The sequence below is a fragment of the Barbus barbus genome (assembly GCF_936440315.1).
Source record: "Barbus barbus genome assembly, chromosome: 22".
Classification (NCBI taxonomy): domain Eukaryota; kingdom Metazoa; phylum Chordata; class Actinopteri; order Cypriniformes; family Cyprinidae; genus Barbus; species Barbus barbus.
Window position 1 is genome coordinate 9,839,772 of NC_136750.1, and position 22,441 is coordinate 9,862,212.

The window sequence follows — 22,441 nt, forward strand, 5'->3', positions numbered from 1 at the left end:
TAACGTACCTGGACTTTTGGGTCATGTGCCCTGATCATATACAGAATGAGTCTCATAATGATACTGCATTCAAGCAGGATATTCGTGTGTAGTATGACAGATTAGACACTCTCTCATGGACATATACTGCTGTGTTATTGAGTTCATTCATTTACATATCGTTGCTTAACGTTCTTGAAAAGCTTGTTTACATAAAGGGCTACAACAATATTTTCAACAGTGCATAAATTGGTAAATGCTTATTTGTTTGTTTGTGGAAAGCAGAGTCTCTTCTGATTTCATTTATTCTTTTCTTCCAATGACTAATAAATGCCCTGTTGTTGTAACGCCGCTTGTCACTTTTTGAACATGATGACAGTTTGTCGGCAGTAAAAGGCAGCTGTGGATCTAGTAAAAGTAATTAAGCCTGCCGCTGTAATCTCTGGTGTTTACATTCAGTGCCTAAAGAAAAAGACTGACCCAGTTTTGCATGTCCTCATCACAACCAAATCCTTGAAAAGACTTCCAATAACACGCCCCTGCGTTTGCATGTGTTTCCATAGCCCTATGCCGGAGGAGGCACGGCACATTTGCCTTTTTTGAACTAACATTTGACTAACTCTCAAAGCCGTGACCTTACTCTCATGCCAGTACGAATGGACACAGAACAGCACTACCAAGCAGCTTTCTTGATGAGATCTACACCACAACTGCAGGCGAATTTGATTGTAATGAGGCTGTGTTCCGGCCAAGGGTTTTTTCTTCTTCTTATGGACAACAGATTTTCTGAAATAATTGGGATGGGTATTCTCTTCGGGTGCCCACGTGGGGGTCCTCATGCTTGTCGACGGACGTTCTTGTGTAGAAAGAACAACAGGAAGTGGCAGAGCAGCTGTGTCAACATGTCGTAAAGCACCTGTCTGCTGTGGGCCGTTGCAGAGGGCAAACCCCCGCTGAAAAGCTCACACACACCCCCTGCTGCCCTCTCGAACCCTTGTGCCCTCCCTCTTGCTCCTTTTTTTTCATGTACCGCTTATGGAATCAAATGCTCTCATCTGTGTCCTGTAGTCTCGAAGCACACTATCTCTATGTCTCTTCACATAGTATATCTCACATTGCTAGCAGATTGGAATGTCTAGACCTAGAAAATGGGATGCCTACAGGATGGCCATTTGTTATATCAGTTAAGAAGTCCTTCACATACCAACCTTATTTTGCAACATGGAAGTAAGCTTTTTTTCTATGAATATGCAAGACTTCCGATTCATCAGCAGATATAAATGTAAATTACTAAAAGAATAACAAAACACAGTAAACGGGTTTGCAAACCATTGTGTTAAAAATATATGATAACAAATACGAGTTTACAATATCAAGCAGTATAACAGACTGTAAATGGATGACACTAGAAGCCTCACACAAACTTTTACTTACTTACTTACTTTACTTTTGTCATTTAGCAGACGCTTTTGTCCAAAGCGACTTACAAATAAGAAAAAGTAACTAAAACTAAAAAGTTACAACTCTATAAATACTATCTACCCACATATTTAAGAAAATAAATTAAATAAAATTAACATGCATATAACAACAACATTTCAATAATAAACATATCAATGAAAAAATTAAATAAAAAGCTACTACTATCCCTTGCCGGTGTCCCTGCCCGGTGGAGTCGCACGGTAGAGTCGATGGTCTTTACACTCTTTACTTTTTTACTTTTGTCATTTAGCAGACGCTTTTGTCCAAAGCGACTTACAAATAAGAAAAAGTAACTAAAACTAAAAAATAACAAACAAGTTACAGATGGCTTGAAGGATGTCCTGCTCCTGGAGGGCCAGTTTTCAGCCTTTCCAACACACCTGCCTTGTCATCCTGAAGGCCTTGATTAGCTGGTCCAGATGTGTTTACTTGGGGTTAGAGCTAAACTTTGGAGGAAGGTGGACTTCCGGGACCAGTATTGGACACCCCTGACACATATGCTGAAATTAAGCATAATTTACACCGTATTTACTCAATATATACAAAAAAAATGTTTGGAAGCATGAAGCAATAATTTGCAATAATGCTAAAAATGTCACTTTGAATACAGTGAAATGCAAGTAGATTAGCTTTCTGCAGTAGAAACATTGTTTTGTTTATTTCACACCTCCAGCATCACTGTCTTTTGTTAACCGCGAGGCACTTTCAGTATAATTTTGACAGACTTCCTCTGTTCTTCTCTGTATTTGCGTTTGATGTTCTATTATGAGTCTCAACAGATATCTACCGTTCGCATGGATTTGGTAGGATGCAATGTTTTTTTGTTTTTTTTTACTTTCATTCATCCAACCATTAAACGTCAGCTGTTATATGAACAGCATAAATGACAAGAAACTAGAGGCATAACCATGTGCTATCATAGCACCTGCCTTCATATTCTCTGATGTAAATTAGTAAACGTGAGAAGGGAGTCATTGTAACCGAAAAAGCTCTGTTATTTGGTTATGCTTCTAGTTTCACACTGTCTTCTGATCTTTTCCCCTCATGTATTCTTCACCTAAATGTGTGATAGCGCCCTCTGGGGGTTGTGTTTGACTACACTGAGCACACACACACTTTTCTCATTTTGTGTGGCAGTACCGAACCACATAGCAGAGGTATGAATAGAAACCAGCTAAGTGAGCACTTCCTGCTCAAGCTTTAGCTATAAGGCAATCACACAACAGACCACATGTGCACTCAAGCAACCGTCAGTTACATATCGTTCAATCTCGTGACGACCTCAACTCACAGAGCGTGTACTCTGATTTGCCTATCCGCCCTAGTCAAACACGGCCTTAGCCCTGCACATGCAAATGCTTAGGCATGCTGGGTAATGTTCAGGGCGGGCGGTGACGGGCGTCCCCGGCTCACAGCTGTTATCTGATATTATCTTTGACACCAGATCGGTCTCGACATGTTGCAGCATTCAGCATCCGCGACCTGGAAACCAGACCTTTTAACTGTCAGCACCTTCGTATCAGACTCAGCAGTGTTGTGTGTCACTCAAACATGCCAGAGAAATCATGTTTTCAAGGGTGAATTTGATATGGTGTAATACAACAGTAAAAAGAAGCTTATTTCTATAAAGACAACATAATGCAGGATTGCACTGTTCAATTTGATAGAATCTTAAGCTGCCTTCATTACATTTTCTCATGAAGGGCTTACAAGTAGTTTTTTTGTTTTTCAATCAGAGCATCATCATTTTGACCAAACTATCTATGTCTTAAAGCAGATTCACAATGTTAAATGCAAGCTGTAAAGTACAGCAAATCTAAAACAAAGAGAGTTTAAGGAGTCTTGCATTTTGAGGAATGACACAAATGAAGAGACATTAATTCAGAAAATAAACAGATTTCTTGTTGTTACATTGTGTTGTCTTTTGGTTGTCATGAGTTTTCAGGGGACACTGGATGGGCGACTTGGTGGATTTGAGCTGCTGTGTGTGTGTGTGTGTGTGTGACTTTAGAGATACAGCAGCAGTTTTGGCCCCAGACACGAGTGTTGAGAACACAGCAGCAGTGTGTGACAGTAGCTGCTGTAATCCCTCTAGTGGCGATAAGACACAGCTAAACAAATGCAGCGGGAGCAGTACTGAAGCCGGAGATAAGACACACACTTGCCCGGACCTTGCCTTATCAGCCCGGAGTTCATACAACATAGCGCTCACTCTATTTGAGTTGTCCAGGTCTGTGACCGTCTTGTCTTGTGTGTAAGCTTGTAGGAGGGCTCAAGGGTCAAACGGTGGGGTGAAACAGTGGGGCAGTTTAGAAGAGTTTAAAGTCCCCATATCACTTACGGCTCAGTCTCCGTAATGCTTTCGCTAGTCTACTGTCCTTAGCTGACAGGAAACCCTTAGGGGCCACAACAGTGGTGGCCCAAAATCCTCTACACCCACACAATGCACAAAAAGGCAGCATTCTTCACTCCCTGCAGCGCTCACACACTGTTGTACTGCTATTGCTGTCTTCAATAGGCTGTGCACATGAGACACACACACACACAGGAGAAAGGCTTCATTATGAACCACCTGGAAGTGCCATAGCCAGCTGCCAGATCAGCTGAATGTCATATGGTGTGTATCTGTGTAAAGCTGCATGGCTGAAGTAGCTCATGTATTTCTTTCACTCTAGCAGCATTTATCAGTCCCATATCTGGTGATACCAGAAAGCATGAGTAACTTTTCAGAATTGCCACATTACTCATAATTCAACTCTTTATTTACTGATCATGATGTACTTCTCTCTCATCACAGCTGTAATTTGATAATTGAACAAACTAGCACAGGATAACTAGTACATCTTACAGTTTCTTCTATGTATTTACATACGTTTTCATGAGGCATGCATCAATGTGGTATCGTTTGCATATTATTGTAGGCCAAAGTCTTTTTTTGTACAGTTCGCTGCATACTCTTGTCTCTATACACCAAAAAAGGTCCTAGGCCTGGAAAAGAGGCCCCTGCACTAGCAAGTATTGTAAATAAGGGTGAATGTGGTGAAATTATCTCATGTGTCGGACAGCATATGAGTAGTCTGTTGCTGTCTGTCATAAAGATGAGTCTGCGTAGAGTTGTAGATAGTGCTCTGTGGAAGGGGAGTGTTGTGTTGGTTTTGTGCAGACTGTAGTTTCCCTTTTGCTGTGTGTTTGGAGCTGTGTGCCATCTAATCTATTGACACTACAGTGATAAAACCAGTCATTCAGGGTCAAGCATGTGTTTGTATGTTTGTGTGTATATCCACACTCTCCCTGAGGGCCATGTTAGTTGAGTCACGCACACGCATGGGTAATTCCAGATGAATGACAGTAGATAGCTCTGTCCTGGAGATCTGGACTGCTTTAATGAGCTGATAGGCAAATCTGTTGCTGGTTAAAGATTAAACGCTCTCCAGGGCAGCACACCTCTTATCTCAGCAGTAGGCCACAGCATAGCGGAGCCACCAGGATTATTGTCTCTCTGTGTTTATGCATGGTCAGGTCAGACGTGGGCTGCTAACTAGTGCCCTCGTGTGCTCTATGCCATGGCCTCTGTCTGTGATTGTATCTAAAAGGCAGTGGCTCTACAGTATTTACATTATGGCACATCAGCAGATTAGAATAGATTCGTAAACACTGACATTTATCCATGCTTGTTCATAGGTTAAAACAAATAAATAAAACAATAACAGACACTTTAATGATTCAGTAGAGCCAGGATCAAGTAGTGTTTAAAACTACTTTGAGCTGTTGGCTCAACATGCTTTTGTTGCATTTGTGGTATCTTCATCGTCTGATGATATGTCCAGTCGAAACATCTACAGATGGTAGCTCTCTCTACTGGGGAGCAGCACATGCCATAGTCACATCAGACACAGAATGTTACAGAATTTAGGACATTTTGGATGATTAAAAAATAAAGTAGGGCTGTGCAATAAATCATATTGCGATATGCACTAACATGTCTGTGAATATTAAAGCAAAAAAAAGACTGCTGTGAAAACTGCATATTTTTGACTTCTATGCATTCTCAAGCATGTGTGACGCTTGTGGTTTTTCAGCCATTTCACTATATGAGGACAGTCCACATGGACTTTATCTGCAGAGCTTCAGTAAGAGTTAATTTCACTAGCATTTCACCATTTTATTGGATAAAAACTTTTGTCATATACACAAAGAAAAGGTCCTCATGAGAGCCCTTCAAAATAACATTTGGTTTAACTTGAAAAAATTGTGAAAAATGAATTACTTTTGTACAGTGGAATGTACTCCTCAAAGAAATAATAATAATTATAAAATTAATAAATCTTTATATTTTTCTTCCATAATTTTTACTGTGATCCTATAAATAATAAAATAATAAAATGAATTGTTATATTTTAATTAAAATTGTTAATGCTTTTATTTGATTATCTCAATTTTAAAAAAAAGTTTAATAAATCATGAACCAAAAAAGAAAAAACACCCCAGAGTTTCAGAGTAATCTCATATGGCCCTATTATTGTTAAAATATTAATCTTTTAGGAAAAATTCATTTGACATGCTTTTTGATTATTAGAATTTAATTAAAAAGGAATCCACAAAAATTACAATGGAAAAGTGGATTTTGGAAAATAAAAATGAATTTCATTGTGTCCTTTTTTGGTTAAACATCATAAACTGATGTTAAATTGTTTCACGATTTCAATTATTAATTATACATTCTGCTTGATTACAAAGATTTAACTTAACCATTAAAGGGGTCATGAACTGAGAAACCAAAATTCCCTTGATCTTTTGAAATATAGTAATAATAATAATTTGTTACATTTATATAGCGCTTTTCTTGGTACTCAAAGCACTTTACATAGAAGGGGGGGAAATCTCCTCAACCACCACCAATGTGCAGTATCCACCTGGATGATGCGATGGCAGCCATATTGCGCCAGAACGCCCACCACACACCAGCTTACTGGTAGAGAGGCGACAGAGTGATGAAGCCAATCAATGTAAGGGGATGATTAGGAGGCCATGATGGTCAGAGGCCAATGAGCAAATTTGGCCAGGATGCCGGGGTAACACCCCTACTCCTTTTCGAAGGACATCCTGGGATTTTTAATGACCACAGAGAGTCAGGACCTCGGTTTAACGTCTCATCTGAAGGACGGTGCATTTTACATTATAGTGTCCCCGTCACTTTACTGGGTTGTTAGGACCCACACAGACTGCAGGGTGAGCACCCCCTGCTGGCCTCACTAACACCTCTTCCAGCAGTAACCTAGTTTTCCCAGGAGGTCTCCCATCCAGGTACTGACCAGGCTCAACCCTGCTTAGCTGCAGTGGGCAACCAGTCTTGGGCTACAGGGTGATATGGCTGCTTAAATAAGAGGTAATTGTGCTATAAAAACAGCCTGCAAATTTCAGAGCTTATTACTTTATTAGTCTAGAAACAGCTTATATTGAAGCAAGTCTGTCAAAACGAAAGCTTGTGGAATGTACACATTTATGGCGTAATAGTGTATGGGGTTAGATCTCTGCCACAATTCTGTGTGTGAAAGATCACAATTTGAGCACGCAGAAGTGCATTTTGCACACGTGCAACCTGAGTTTTGTGGATAAATGTTCGTCTTGCAAAGAAGAAAGTATTTTGTGGGCACAAAAATCAATTTTGCATTTAAAATAAGTTTTTGGATTGGTGCAGACTTTTGCACGTGCAACGTTTCACTAGCTTGCTCCCCTGATGCCTGCCCTCAGTGCTCTCTAAATGCTGATGGCTCGCTTGCTCAACACAACCCAGCATGTTACAATATGCCATAATTCCAGACAGTCAGAGAGGAGGCTGCTAAATTCTGATTGGCTGCCTTGACAACCAGTCACAACGTTCCCTGCATTACCGATGACAGCGGAAGATGCATAATTATTGTGCAAGTTGATATTCTGATCATATTTTTTTCAAAGCACATTTTACCAATTCCAAACACATCAATCTTAATAACTTAACTATTAATCTTGCATTTAATCATTTATAACTGATATGTAATTGTTCATGAAGGCTAGAAGTGAAAAACACCTTATGTTCAGGTGTGCATAATTATTATACAGGTTTTCTTTTACAGATAAAATGAGACAAAAAAGAGATTTAACTCAGATTGAAAGTCAAAAATTATTAATGCCCATGAGAAATATTCAAAATGGAACTGGCGACTAAATGGTTCCTGGTAATTTAACACTTAATTCTTCACCTTAAAGGTGCCATAGAATGAAAAACTGTCTTTACCTTGACATAGTTGAATAATAAGAGTTCTGTACATGAAAATGACATACAGTGAGCATCAAACACCATTGATTCCTCGTCCTTATGTAAATCTCGTGAATAAAAAAGACCACTGGAAAATAGGCGAATCAGAACAAGACTGTTACGTAACAGTCGGGATCACTAATAGTTACGCCCCCAACATTTGCATATACCCGCCCATGTTCCAGGCCAGCCGAACCATCAGAAGTTCTGCAGGTATTGTGAAGAAACAAGCGAGACAACAGTGAAAATGGCAGATCATGGAAATAAATGTTATGTTCCAGGCTGTGCAGGGGATGTGAAGTGCAGGGATGGGTTGGTGTCTGTATTCAGAAAGGCACGGAAAACAAATAACGCGTTCTAATAAAATAACATGAGCCACTAAAGGGACATGGTTAGCTCCTTGCTAGTATCAGCCTGTTACAGTACATAAGATTTCCCTTACCACAGAGATGATGCCTCAGGATGATGGCAAATGATTTACAGATCCTGAGCACCACTGACAAGCATCTGATCTTGTAAAATGTGTGGTAAGTACTGCCTCTCCATAGTATAAACAGAGTACATGCGATCACGAATCTCGAAACTGAAAGTGAAACACGATCTTGCATTCCAAAGCAGTTTCAATCAATACATGTGAGTATCGCGATATTTTGTTTGGCGATACTGCATCGATTCTCAAAAACGGAATATCGATATTAAAAAACAAAAAAAAAAAAATCTGACAAGATTCATGGCAGTTGTTTCGTTTTGAGTTCATATACCGATCGCTGGAGAGCAGTCTTCATCTCTGAACTTAAACAGTGACAGGAAATACTAGCATTACAGGGCTCCAAACTGCGACTAAAATGGTCGCATTTGCGACCAAAAATATTAATTTGCGAGTGAAGTTTTTGCTGAGGTCGCCACTGGCGACTATATATAATTTGCATGAAAGGACTTTTTTCCCGATTGTTTTGCGCTCACATCTTTTGTTATGTTCACGTATTAAACTTACATAAGACGATGCGCATCAAAGTTTTACTGGAAAAGAGTTTCAAACAGTCCTCGTCTCTGCCGCACACAGTCTGCTGAACGCAGTGAGAGAGACCTGAAAGGGCCTGTTTACACCTGGTCACTTCATGCATTTTCTCTGATCGGATATCTATATGATTTGTTAAAACGTTTCCCCATTTACACTTGGCCACATAAATGTGTCTTCGCAAAACGGATATAAATCCGTTCTTCAATTCCCGCTTCATATGCAAATATAACGGAGTTCACGTCAATGAAAGCAATGGATAATTTTATTAATTATCAGCTAATTTCAATATCAAGAGAGCGCGCGGCATCAGCACTGGAAAGATAGGCTAGTCTCGCTACTTTTAATGAAGAAGATTGTGTGTTGAGCGTCTGCGGCTTACTTTCAGGTTCATTCAGTTTGCGCGTCGCTTGCTGAAGAAATACTCCGCTACTCATCCGCGGTGATGCTTGTTGCATTGCGCTGTCATATCTGACTATAACATGCCATATAGCCTATAAAACGCTCTCACACGTCTATTATTTTAATATTATGGGAGGAGTAAAATTACCATATGTGGTTTCAACAACCAGATGCATTTACACTTGTCCGGTCGATCTTCTTATCGAGATCTTAGTCTATATGCTGTGTTCTGTTAATGCATGGACTTCCTGTTATTTGAAGCGCACTTGCCATCCAGTAATCGCAAAAAGCTTTGTGCTGTCTTACTTTTTAATAAACAAAGTATCAGCTTTAAAATGCTACGAAATTCAAATGATGCGGTTTGGGTGCTCTTTAACGCGGACCACAAGCGCACACTTTCGGTAATATAAACACCAGTACCCCGCGTCCACACGGTCCGTGTATGCGTCCGGATCGCGCGAGCGGAGAGTATCGCACTTAATGCTCAGGCGCGATCTCTTTAGCACCTCAGTTAAAGCAGCAAGTGAACCCATTATATATTAAGATTTACTACTATAGTATGAAATGAACATGATCAAAAGGTAGGCAATAAGAAAGCCTATAGTACAACTTACTGAAATGTTTTATGTAAAAGCTCATTGTTTCAAACTGAGGAAATGTATAAAGCTTGTAAACATTGCATTGTAATACATTTACCTCAGAATAGCCACTCAGTGTCCATAAACTCATCAGTCAGCTAGAAAAATAACTATAAAGAGGAGCGTTTTGCTATATTCATGCGCTGTTGCATATTAATATTTTTACTTATTCTGTTGTACATGATTCAACTCCTCCTATAAAATTGCATTTTACTAATGAAGAAAAACAGACTGAATGTGTGAAAGACGTGACAACATTTATAGGATGCACTGCACTCAAGTTGCCAAGTGATGCTTATGGTCCATGATATTGGTACAGATTCTGTGTAACGAACAATTCTTTGTGACTGTATATTTCAAGTTGTAAAAGACATTTAATTCACACTTTAAGTGAACCTTAGTCCCCCGGTCGACCTGATCATCTACAAGATGGATTAAAATGCTGATAAAGCCTAGAAAAGATAAGACATAAACACATGACAAAATGATTGAAATGTTAAAATAGGGGGGAAAAATAAAATGATAATAATAAAATAAACCACTTTTATTCTGTGGCACCTAAAAAAATAATTTGGCGCCTAAGTTTTTCTTTTATAGGAGCCAATGGCTCCTTACTCGATTTTTTTGTCTGGAGCCCTGCATTAGGGCACGCCACTGATGTTAGCGTTAATATAGTTTGCTGCCAGTAATGGAGGATGAAAGAATTGTTCCAGTTCCCGTTTCGGTGTACAAAGTTGAAGTGTGGCGTCATTCTGGCTTTTGTGGCAACGTCCGCCCCGGGACCGCGGTGCGAACGCCGCCTCGGTTCCGCTGCTTGTCGCGTCCTGTGTGAAGAGCCTTTGCGTAGCTGCAGATTTCTCTCATGTTCGCCGTTTTATGCAGTTGGGGCGGTGCTCGCATCGCGGTCTCTGTGATTCCACGCGGAACATAAATACAAACTAAAAAACCTGTGAAATCCAAGTTGAAAGGTTCTGAGAATGTTCAACATCTGTATTTATTTTATTGTTTTGTTTTCTTTAGGAGTCCTGCAAGCACTTTAATTTTCATTGATATTAAGCAGATTTCATTGATTTTGTTCAGATCAAAGTGTTATGACATTGTATGTCACAATTGTAAACTTAAACTGCGAACCTTTAAAGCAGGGTCTAAAATGTATATGGTCTTTTTTATAAAATACATTTTATACATATGGTACATTTAACTAAAGAATCCTGCAAGCACGTGAATGTTTTCCCCCTTTACTCGTATTGCACAAAAAGTGGTTCCATAACGTTCTGGTTAAACAATTTTTTATTTTTTTTAATTTTATTTAAGGTTTGCATATGGTGGTGTGTTCTTAATGACAGCTTTCCTAAAAATATATCCCGTTCCTAAAATAAGAAATATCCCAATATATCGCCTTGCTTACAGTGTCACAATATATCGTATCGCAACCCCTGTATCGTGATACATATCGTATCACCAGATTCTTGCCAATACACAGCCCTATTTAACATGCATCTTTTCTTCTCCACCTGTTTTTGACTGAGTCTGCTGACCCTCTTATCAGTTTCTAGTATTGCATCCGTCTCATGGGCATTTAATAATTTAAATAAGTTCAATCTCTTTTTTTGGCTCATTTTATCTGTAAAAGAAAACCTGCTTAATAATTATGCATACCTGCATATAAGGTGTTTTTCACTTCCAGCCTTCATGAACAATTATATATCAGTTATAAATGATTAAATGCAAGATTAATAGTAGTTATTAAGATTGATGTGTTTGGAATTGGTAAAATGTGCTTGGAAAAAAATATGATCAGAATATCAACTTGCATAATAATTATGCATCTTCCGCTGTCGTCAGTAATGCAGCGAATGTTGTGATTGGTTGTTAAGGCAGCCAATCAGAATTTAGCAACCTTGTCTCTGATTGGCTGGAATTATGGCATATTGTAACGCTGGGTTGTGTTGAGCAAGCGAGCCGTCGCCAATTAGAGAGCACTGAGGGCGGGCATCAGGGGCGTAAGCTAGTGAAGAGTTGAAACTTTGTGCACCTTATTTTACCATGGATTCGTTTACAAACAAGGCACAATTCAACCCAGGATTTTCAGAAAGATTGAAACTAAAATAGGATGCTGTGCCGACTATATTGAATCCGACTGTAATGTGTAAAGTGTTAGAACTGTTTTTATTAAGTGGTCACTATTGCTTTGTCCGTTAAAACTGAAATGGAAAAAGTTAAACTGATTTCATAGGGCCCTACATCAGTGCTTGACAATCATGGTCCTGAAGTATACACAACACTGCATAATTTTGATGTCTCTCTTATCTGATGTACCCATTTAAGGTCTTGGAGTCTTTATGAATGAGCTGATCAGCAGAATCAGCTGTGTTTGATTAGGGATAGATCTAAAATGTGCAGTGTTGGGGGTACTCCAGGACAAGAATTGGGAACAACTGCCCTATATGTATCGTAGTTTATTAGGGATGAAGGAAATAAGGATGTCAAAAGTAGAAGTACTTCAGTACCATGTCAATACTACAGTAAAAAAAAAAAAAAAAGTAGCAATACTAGTCTGCATTGGTACTACCAACACTCTTAAAAATAAAGGTTCTTCAAAAGGTTCTTCACAGCGATGCCATAGAAGAACCTTTTTTGGTTCCACAAAGAACCATTCAGTCAAAGGTTATTTAAAGAACCATCTCTTTCTTACCTTTTTATAATCTGAAGAACCTTCTTTCACCACAAAGAACCTTTTATGAAACAGAAATGTTCTTCAAATGTTAAAGGTTAAAAGGTTTAAGATACTTAGTTGTTTGAGCATGTGTGCAGCAAAATGAGCCATGTTGTTGAGTTGAGATCAGTTCATCCCTCACCCCTTTCTCTTTATTTGTCTATGAGAAAGCTGTGATCATCAACAGGAGGAAAGAGAATCATTGTGGCCTACGGTGATGACTTCTATACTTCAATTTAACCCTTCACGTCCTGCACACACCTCACACAAACGCCTTTGTGTTGGCTAGTTGAAACTCGTGAGTTTATTCAATAAATTAAATCAGATGTGTTTTTGCATCTCTGGATTTAGTGGGGTTGATTGTGATATCTGTGATCAGGCTCTGAAAAAGTCTATGTACCTTAATGAAAGTGTATCATGCTGTAGTCATTTATGTGCTTAAAAGAACAATAATCCATTGCAATAATCCAATGTGATAGATATTAGGGATCGCTCGATACCATAATTTTGGCTTTGGTACGGTACTAAATCGATACCATAGGTGACAAATAACCAGCCTCAAAAGATAAGTGAATTGAAAAAATGTTATTAAAAAAAATAATTTAAAAAACTGTTCTTATCTTAATACCTTTGTATCGAACTGTAACAAAAAACCTACAGGGAACATTGGTTACATTTTGATGTTGGAGAAAAAAATAAATAAAATATATATATATTAGTGCTGTCAAAGGATTAATCGTGATTAATTGCATCCAATATAAAAGTTTTTGCTTACATAATATATGTGTGTGTGTGCATATTTATTATGTAAATATAAATACTCACACAAGCATGTATATATTTCAGAAAAATATTTTGTTTGCAATTGACATTATCGGGATTTAAATGCAAGTACGGCGCGTGGGGCTGAGACGTGCGGTCAGTGATCCGTTTCCAAAACCATCGGCGTTGCAACGGCAAGACACACTGTTACCCATTTGAAACATTTTAATGCGAGTATTATGACACGAGTGAGGTACAAAGCTTTGTTAATAAGAGAAATAATTGGTTAGCAGGCAAATGTTACATCACGACCATGCTTTTGGATTCATGCCGTTCGAGCGCATACATTTAAATCAAGCTGTATGCGGCATTGTGTTCTGTTTTGCCAGATGGTCACGAATTTAATATTATTTATTGTTTCTTTTCCCAAATCCTCACTGTCTCACCCTCTAGATTTGCAGGTTTATTTTATTGTTGTTTTAATCACTTGTTTTCGCATCTCTTACTGTGGTAAACATGTGGGGGGAAATGAAAGATTTCGTGGCCATGAATTAAGAATTCGTTACTATGACTTAAATTGCTCCCGAATTTAAATTCATGGGTTTTCTAGGGAACAAATGAATGAAACCTGGACAGTGGCCACAAATGAATATGTCGTAGGAACGAATTAACAAGTTGTATGAATAACCTATAGTATCTGTCCTGCTCACTTGCGCGCAGCCCTGTCAAAGCGAAGTGCCCGATATGCAACAATTATCTAGGGAAATTATAATTGAACATGACTTAATACTACATTTCAATACAAAAGAACTTTTGGATCACATTAAAAGCGTAGTTTTTACATTAGTAAATTATTTTCGTGTAAGACCCAGCCCCTTTACCATCACTCACAGACATTTGCATGTGTTTTGCGTATGAGCCGCACGCACCCCAAAATGAAACCGCCTTAATCGACCATCGATAGCTCTTATCGATTACATCGCTTATCAACAATTAATTGATTGTCGATTAATCATTGACATCCCTTATATGTGTATATATATACACACACACACACACACACACACACACATATATACACAGTATACACACTAGGGATGTGCAGGTCTAGTCGACTAAACGGTACAGCTCCTACTAGTCGACACTGAAAACAAGTCGATTACACAAGAAAAAAATTTTATCATTCAAATTACCATCATTTTAACGTTACATTTAAAACATTTTAAATAAGTATAATAAAATAAAACTTTTGAATAAGAATACATATCAAAATATTTAAATATATATATTTTTTAAAAGCGTATCTGGGTGGAAACTACATTTTTACCTAAGACCTCGCATGCGTTTTCTTCATGTCAGTTGCGGCGAGCTCAAAATGACCACACGAAGAACCAGCAAGTTGTGGGATTATTTTGAATTAGAAGGAAACTGAAAAGTTTTGTGTAAACTGTGTAATGTCATATTGGCTTAAAATAACTTTACTGGAGCGATGTGTAATTATATTCAATACAGGCACGGATGCGTTAGCTTGGAGGCTAGCCAAATCCAGCAAATGTCAGTCATGTCATACACTACAACCTGCCGCTGCGGTCCGCAATCTCATCTGCGCCATCTATTCCTCTAAAGTTTAGAGTCTAAACGAAGACCCACTTCGGTGGTGGTGCAGGATTTCCATGCTCTTTTCGAAATGGTCTGCTTGCTTGTAGTTATCTCTCTCCGTGCCTGTGACTTCAGTTCCTGCCGAGCGTGTTTTTTTTTTTCAAGTGCAGAATCACCTCTAGTCCCGTCTTTCACCAGACCACGTTAACATGTTAAATTCACTGAACAAATGCGCATGGTCCGAGTAAGTAAAACGAGCATGGTTTTGTTTTTAGACAATAGAGCCAACATGAAGCTTTTAGACTAGTCGACTAGTCAGGTACAAAACGTCCGTTTAAACAACATTAGCTGTAGCGCACATCCCTAATACACACACATAATATGTAAACAAAAACTTTTATTTTGGATGCGATTAATCGTTTGACAGCACTAATATATATATGTATATATATATATGTGTATATATATATATATATATATATGTATTACTTAAGTAATACAACGAAAATACCGTATTGACCCTAATATAAGATGATGTTTGTTTCTTGGAAATACATCTGAAAAAACGTGGTCGTCTTATATTCAGTCGTCTTATATATAAGCCACTATAATGTTCTTCTGTGCCACCTCTGTAGTACAAATAAATGTTGTTATTAATACTAATTTCATATGATTGCTAACTTATTTGTCTTATTCTACTTCTTATTATATTATTTAAATTAGAAATTCTAAAAAGCTTAGGGAGTCACGTGACGTGCTCATGAACCTAGTCGCACTTGAGTAGAGCTAGTAGAGTACGTTTGGCCTCTTTTTGCAGATTATTTTAGTTTTGTTTTAAGTTTTATTCATTGGTTGTGCTTTATCTGATGGCATGTAGTCGTAAACATCAGGAGTTGTCTCCGTCGGCTTCTCTGATTAAGAAGCAATCCAAGTCACCGATTTACAGAATCGCATAGGCGCAGCAATCTGCGTATGGTCGGATTACCTGAAGGTTCCGAAAAGGACGACCCTATGGGCTTTTTGAAAAGATCTCTACCAACGTGACTCCCGTCTCTGCCGGGCAAAGAGATTGAAGTGGAGTGAGCGCATCACGTGTACACAAGGATCTCCTCAGATTGCGCTAAACCACAGGTTTTCATTTTTAAACTGCTGCGGTACACGGACAGGGAGCTCATTCTGCGAGCTGCCAGACTTCATGCAAACTTCCGACGGAGCAACGCTGTCTTTCTTTCCAGATTTTTCTCCGGTCACCGCAAAAAGAAGTAGTGCATTTGCGCCAATTAGGAAGGAGATGAGAGATGCTGGCATCCAGAATTTTCTCCTTCATCCTACAACGCTGAAGGTCATTCTCAATCAAGGTGAACCTAAAATGCTATATTCCCCAGAAGAAGCAAGAGATTTTCTCAGATCCCATTCATTCACCAACTCTCAGTAAACTTCAGCTGGACATCTGCTGTCTAATCGGAGAAGAGATGCTCTAAATGGTTAGGTGACTGTCTTTCACTGTTCACTTTAATGTTCACTTCTTAATTCATAGTTCATTGTGCATACAGTATCGCTTACTGATTATGATATTTTATTTGTTTTAGTTGTATTTTTATCTCTCTTTTCTTTCTATCTTTTTTTTTTTGTTTGTTTTTTAAATAGAAATACTACCTAGTTGGTGCTACAGTAACATGCAGGTTTTTATTGATGCGACGGACCATGTTAAGGGGTGCTGGCAGATCAAGGTCTGTTCTTGGTTTGACCTGTCATAGTTCATGGGAATGTTTTTATGTTTTTTTGAATGGTAATAGGGAGGGTGGGGGGTGGTTTAATGGTAGACTCGACTGGTTTTATTTTCAAACTTGTATTTTGTCTTATTATGCAGTAAATCTGTTTGATACCTTTGACTGACCTTAATATTCTGAGTTGTAATATTAATGGCCTTAATTGCCCTCACAAACGTTCACAAAGGTTTTCTGGATTTTTTGCGAAGAAGAAAGATTGATATAGTGTTAGTTCAACAATCCCATTTGAAAGAGGAGGATATACGCAGGTGTAATAATAAGTTTTATGAAGTGGTATCTCACTCATCTTCGGATACTAAAACCAAGGGTGTCCTAATATTGGTGCGGAGGACTTTATTACTATTTTAGAGAAAGGTTGTGATACAGATGGCAGAATAACACATAAAAATAATAGTGGAGAATAGGAATATTGTATTTCTCTCAGTTTATGCCCCTTGTACTCCTGACTCTACTTATTTCTCTGTTTTGTCAGCCTATCTCTTGAAGTTTTCAGATTTCGAAATTATATTAGGTGCAGATACGAATTCTGTAATGCCGCATATCCTAGATAGATCTGGACCAAAGGAATCACACTTTCAAGCTTTGTGTTCTGACAAACTTTGGCAATGTTTAACCTCATCCTCGTTGGTGGATAGTTGGCGTTTATTAAACCCTTCTGCTCAGTCTTTCACTTTCTTTTCTGCTATTCATAAATCCTATTCGCGAATTGACTATATTTTCATTTCTACTTCTTTATCTTCAGCTGTTCGTGATGCTGATATCTGATCCTTATCTTTGTCGGATCATGATGGAAATTTGTGCAGATTATCTTTGATCCCTCGGCCATCTCGAGCCACTAGATGGCGATTTAACCCTAAATTGTTACAGGGTGAACATTTTTACAGTCAATTCAGAAATAATTTTGCTGAGTTTATTGAAATTAACCAAGGTTCAGTGGATGATCCTCGAACACTTTGGAATGCAGTTAAAGGATTTATAAGGAATTACTCAATTTCATATGCCTCTTTCCTTCAGAAAAACCGACACAAAAATATAGTTGAACTGGAATCATAGCTCCAGAATCTGACTAGAGATAATCAGCGTTGTTTCTCAGACAATACACTCAGTAAAATCATGGCAGTTAGGTCCGAACTTCATTACTGAGATCCAGGGCAGAATTCCTGATCCAAAGATCCAGGCAGAATTACTATTTTCAAGGGAGTAGACCAAGCCACCTTTAGCCCTAAGATTACGCAACAATGAAAAGTTTGCTAATATTTCAGCTTTGAAATCCCAATCTGGGCTCATTATGACAGACCCAAAAGACATTAATATCGCCTTTCACTCTTTTTACTCTAACCTCTATACTTCTTCTGCTGATGGTGACCCTGACTCTTTTGCATCTTTTCTGTCCAACCTTGAGTTACCTAGGCTGTCAGATTCAGATTCAGAATACATGACTGAACCGATCTCTCTTCAGGAGCTGGAGTCAGCAATCCGATCTATGAACAAGGGGAAATCCCCAGGCATAGATGGCATTCCAATCGAATTGTATACTACTTTTTGGTCGGATTTAGGCCCCCTCATGTTAGATATGATACATTTTTCAGTTACTCAAGTCTCATTACACCCATCCATTAATATAGCTGTTATTTCTCTCTTGTTAAAAAAAGATAAAGATCCGACTTCCTGTTCTAGTTACCGGCCACTTTCTTTGATAGGGACTGATGTTAAATTATATGCTAAAGTACTATCTCGTCGTCTAGAGAAATTTATGAATAGGCTAGTTCATCATGACCAAACAGGATTAATTAAATCTCGCTCAGCTTCTGATAACTTACGCAAGTTATATCATATTATTAATTAAAATAATTGTTTGTCCTCCCCTTGCGCAGTATTATCTCTAGATGCGATGAAAGCTTTTGACCGGCTAGAATGGAACTATTTATGGGCGGTTCTACAGCATGTTGGTCTGGGATTGAGTTTCATAAATATGATAAAAGTTTTGTATGCCAATCCAGCAGCCACTGTTCTCACAGGTGCTGTTCACTCTAACCCATTCTTTATACATCGAGGTACTCATCAGGGTTGCCCGCTGTCTCCTCTGTTATTTTCCTTATCCTTGGAACCCTTAGCTCAAGCGGTCCGACAATCTGAAACATTTCTCCCATAAATGTTCTCCCACATATTCATTTATTTTCTTCCATGATTCCTCTCGCTCCACCGGTTGGCTACTGGAACAAACTAGATGCATGTGTTTCACGGTATATGGGATGGGAAACGTCCTCGTATTAAACCGACTACCTTACAACGATGTAGATTACATGGAGGCCTTTCTTTCCCTAATTTTAGACTATATGCTCAAGCCTTTTCCCACTATCCTTTAGCAGTTTGGTTTGATCCTGACGCTTTTGTGTCTTGGAGAGCAATTGAGGAATCTATTGTTTATCCGTATAAATTGATGCTTCTTGTTTTTTCGGGAGTTCCGCTTAGGCAGTGTAAATCTTGGTTTGGTCCCATTGTAACCCATCTCCTCTCCACATGGAGGGATGTTGAAAGACGTTCACAACTAGTTACAAAATGGCATAGGCATTAATAATAACCACAATAATAACCTTTTGTCAGGCAGTGCTCCATTTCATCGTCCGCAATGGACTCATAATAAAGTAAACACTCTGAGAGATATGATAGTGATTTAAAATCCTTCCAGAATCTTAAAACTCTATATAATCTGCCAGGCACCTCCTTTTTTATAATCGGCCCTACGGGCGTATGGGGTGCCTTACCATCTCCCTCCTCTGCTTCAGTCATCTATCTCTTTCTTCTTGAGCATTCATACAAACCTTTATCTATCACAACTGTTTGGGCTAAGGATCTTAATGAGGATGTGCATGTTTTATTTTCCGATCAGGTATGGGGTATGATTAAATTGTCTTCTAAAAACCCTAATCACCAAATTATTAATTGGAAATTGCTGCATAGGGTTTACTTGACTCCAATGAAACGTATTTATATGAATCTGTTGTCTTCTCCTAAGTGTAATCTCTGTTCCCAATGAGTTTTAGGCACAGTTTTGGATTTTTTTTGTGAGTGCCCATCTCTCTCACCTTTTTGGACTCAGCTCTCACAGGACCTATCGTATTTGTTGGGTACTAAGATATGTTTGACTCCGCGCCATGTTTTCATGGATGACTTTTCAGCCTTCACCTAGTCCATCCAACAAAGATCTTTACTGTTAGCTTTAAATGTCATTGTTGGTACATTTTACTAGTATTTACCATCCTTTCAAAACAAAAATTAAAATAGGAAAAATATGCAATATGAAAATAATTTAAGAAAAAAAAAAGTGTTTTACAGAGAGAAAAAAAAAAACTACTAAGATTTGGTTTCAAATAGTCTTTTTCCAAAAGGTACATATGGAAAAAGGGGGCTCGTCTTATAATCAGGGTCGTCTTAATATTCGGGTCAATATGGTATATTCAAATCTTCTTATCTTTTCAGTGCAAGCACATAGTGCAAACAAAATGTCTCAAAATGTAACAAAAAACCTACCGGGAACATAGGTTACATTTTGACTGAGTTTGAAGAAAGAAAAAAAGTTAATTTGAACTTTTATTCAGTTGTGAATAAAAGTTAAAATTAAATCTGAACTTATGAATGATGCACTCACCTGTCGATCTCTTAATTCTCTGAAAAGATCAGGATGAGCAAGCGACAAATGCTTAAAAAGGTTCGATGTGTTGCCTCCTGTGGCAACACATGATTTATAGCAACGCTTGCATACAGGTGCAGTAAGGTCAGTTCATTCACCTCTATCATTTGTTTTGTATGCAAAGTAATGCCATATTTCACTTCTACTGTTCTCTTATTAATTTCAGGCGTGTTGATAGAGTTTCATCTGTTTGATCCATCGTGTTGTTCTGTTGTCACATTTACCGGTTTGGGAAGCACTACAGCTGCACTTCGCAACAGCAGCGTGTGAAATACGGAATTGAGCAAAATTATGATATCGTACTATTTTAAATATAATATATACCGGTATTTTTCCAGTACCGGTATACCGTGCATCCCTAACAGATATGTTGGCACTCTCCTGCAATAAAATGATGGGTGTAAAATCGAGTGATGGCATTTATGTAGGAAAATTGCAATATAATGATAATATATTGGTCTACTGTAAGCAGTATTAGCTGCTGTGATAAAATGGTGCTAGGTAGTGTGTATCCACCTTAGTTTGCAAAGGTTTTTTTTTTTTTTTTTTTTTAGAATTGTCAGTTTCAGATAAACAGAAGTAGTTACTGTGGATTGGACCATTTCCAAACAAGATGCTTAATCAGTAGTGCAAGGAAGTAGTTTTACATGTTACAGCATCTTATGGACAAAAACTGGTCATAATAAGCACTGGTGGTGCTTATAAGTGTGATATGAGTATAGTAATAATGACTTTTTGTTCCTATCACTCCAAAACAAATGGCCCCTATAGCAGCTGATTCATGGCTCCTTCCTTAAACACAAACAACCAGAGTGAAGGGATACACACATTTTCTTTTTGGATTAAAATGCTTGTAGTAAAAGTTTCGCTTTGTTTGTACTGCCCATTAATACTTGTTCTCATCTGTCTTGCTGTTTATATAGGGGGTGGAGCACAGATTTGCCTTTGAGAGTGCGAGACATGGGGGAAGGAGATTGTTGTAGTGGAAGAGCATGTCAGAACATGCCACCACCTCTGGATCAGGATCTTCCTAAACACACAGAAAGAGGGAGAGAAGGACAGGGCATCCCCCTCCCCCTGTCTCTCTTTCTATGTTATCTCAGAGGGGCAGAGGAGTTATGGGTGGAGAGGAGGAGGGTCATGTGATATTTGCAGCAGCTGCTACACAGAACGTTTCACTTGAAGAAAAGGGATTGTGTTGTTTGTGTGTGTGTGTTGCTTTGTTAGATAAGCTCCAAACATTTTTTTTTCTCTGAAAGAGCGACAGTTTGTGAACCGAGTAAACGGAAACAGACAGACTGTGTGTGTGTGACATTAATGTAAAGGTGTTGAGATTGTGTGCTAGTGTGTTTGCGACTCCCATCATGCATCTGTGAGCTGGAATGTGAGCACAGTAGCGCTGTACATCTGCGCTGTGTGAAGTGTCAGTCTGAGGATCAGCGTTTCAGTGCTGCTGCTGTTGTTTATTTCATTATTAATTGCTCTGAGCAGTTTGTGTGTAGTGCAGTGGGTGAACAGGTCTTCAGAGAGCTCCTCTTTATGTCTGTTTGTCTGTCTCTCTCACCCCTGTTTGTACTGACATGGCAGTGGATCTGTGAGCAGCTCTAAGAACCGGCCTATGTTTCTACTGCTGTGAAAGAAAAAGAGTGACTGATTGATCACTGATTGTTGCTGTATATCCTGCCCACAAATAGCCTCTTGGTCATTGTTTTGTTTTAATCATTTTAAAACATCTAAAGCTGCCGATGGTGTTTTCTTGCTTATTTGTACTGGATCTCTGTTGACAACCGCAAAAATAATTTCTCACACAAACACTGCTGCACTTTTGTTGTTGGCTGTTTTTCAGGGTTGTGATCGTCAACTAGCTGATTAGTGAACTTGACTACATATTAGATGGATGTCTAGGTCAGTGTTTCCCAACCTTTCTGAAAATGTCTGAAAATCATAATCAAATGGAGTTAACAAGGTTTTTGATGACTGAATGACAGAGATCTGTGTTTTGTCCATCATTAAAATGGCCGCATCTGAGGCAGTTAATTAATTGCATTACGTTTTCATCAGTTTGCAGG

At 38.5% G+C, this 22,441-nt stretch overlaps 1 protein-coding gene across 3 annotated transcripts in view; it reads left to right on the forward strand.

The window, feature by feature from the left end:
- Positions 1-22,441, forward strand: part of LOC306888556 (genetic suppressor element 1) — a 107,523-nt gene that overhangs the window by 22,626 nt on the left and 62,456 nt on the right. The gene's annotated exons all lie outside the window — the stretch shown is intronic.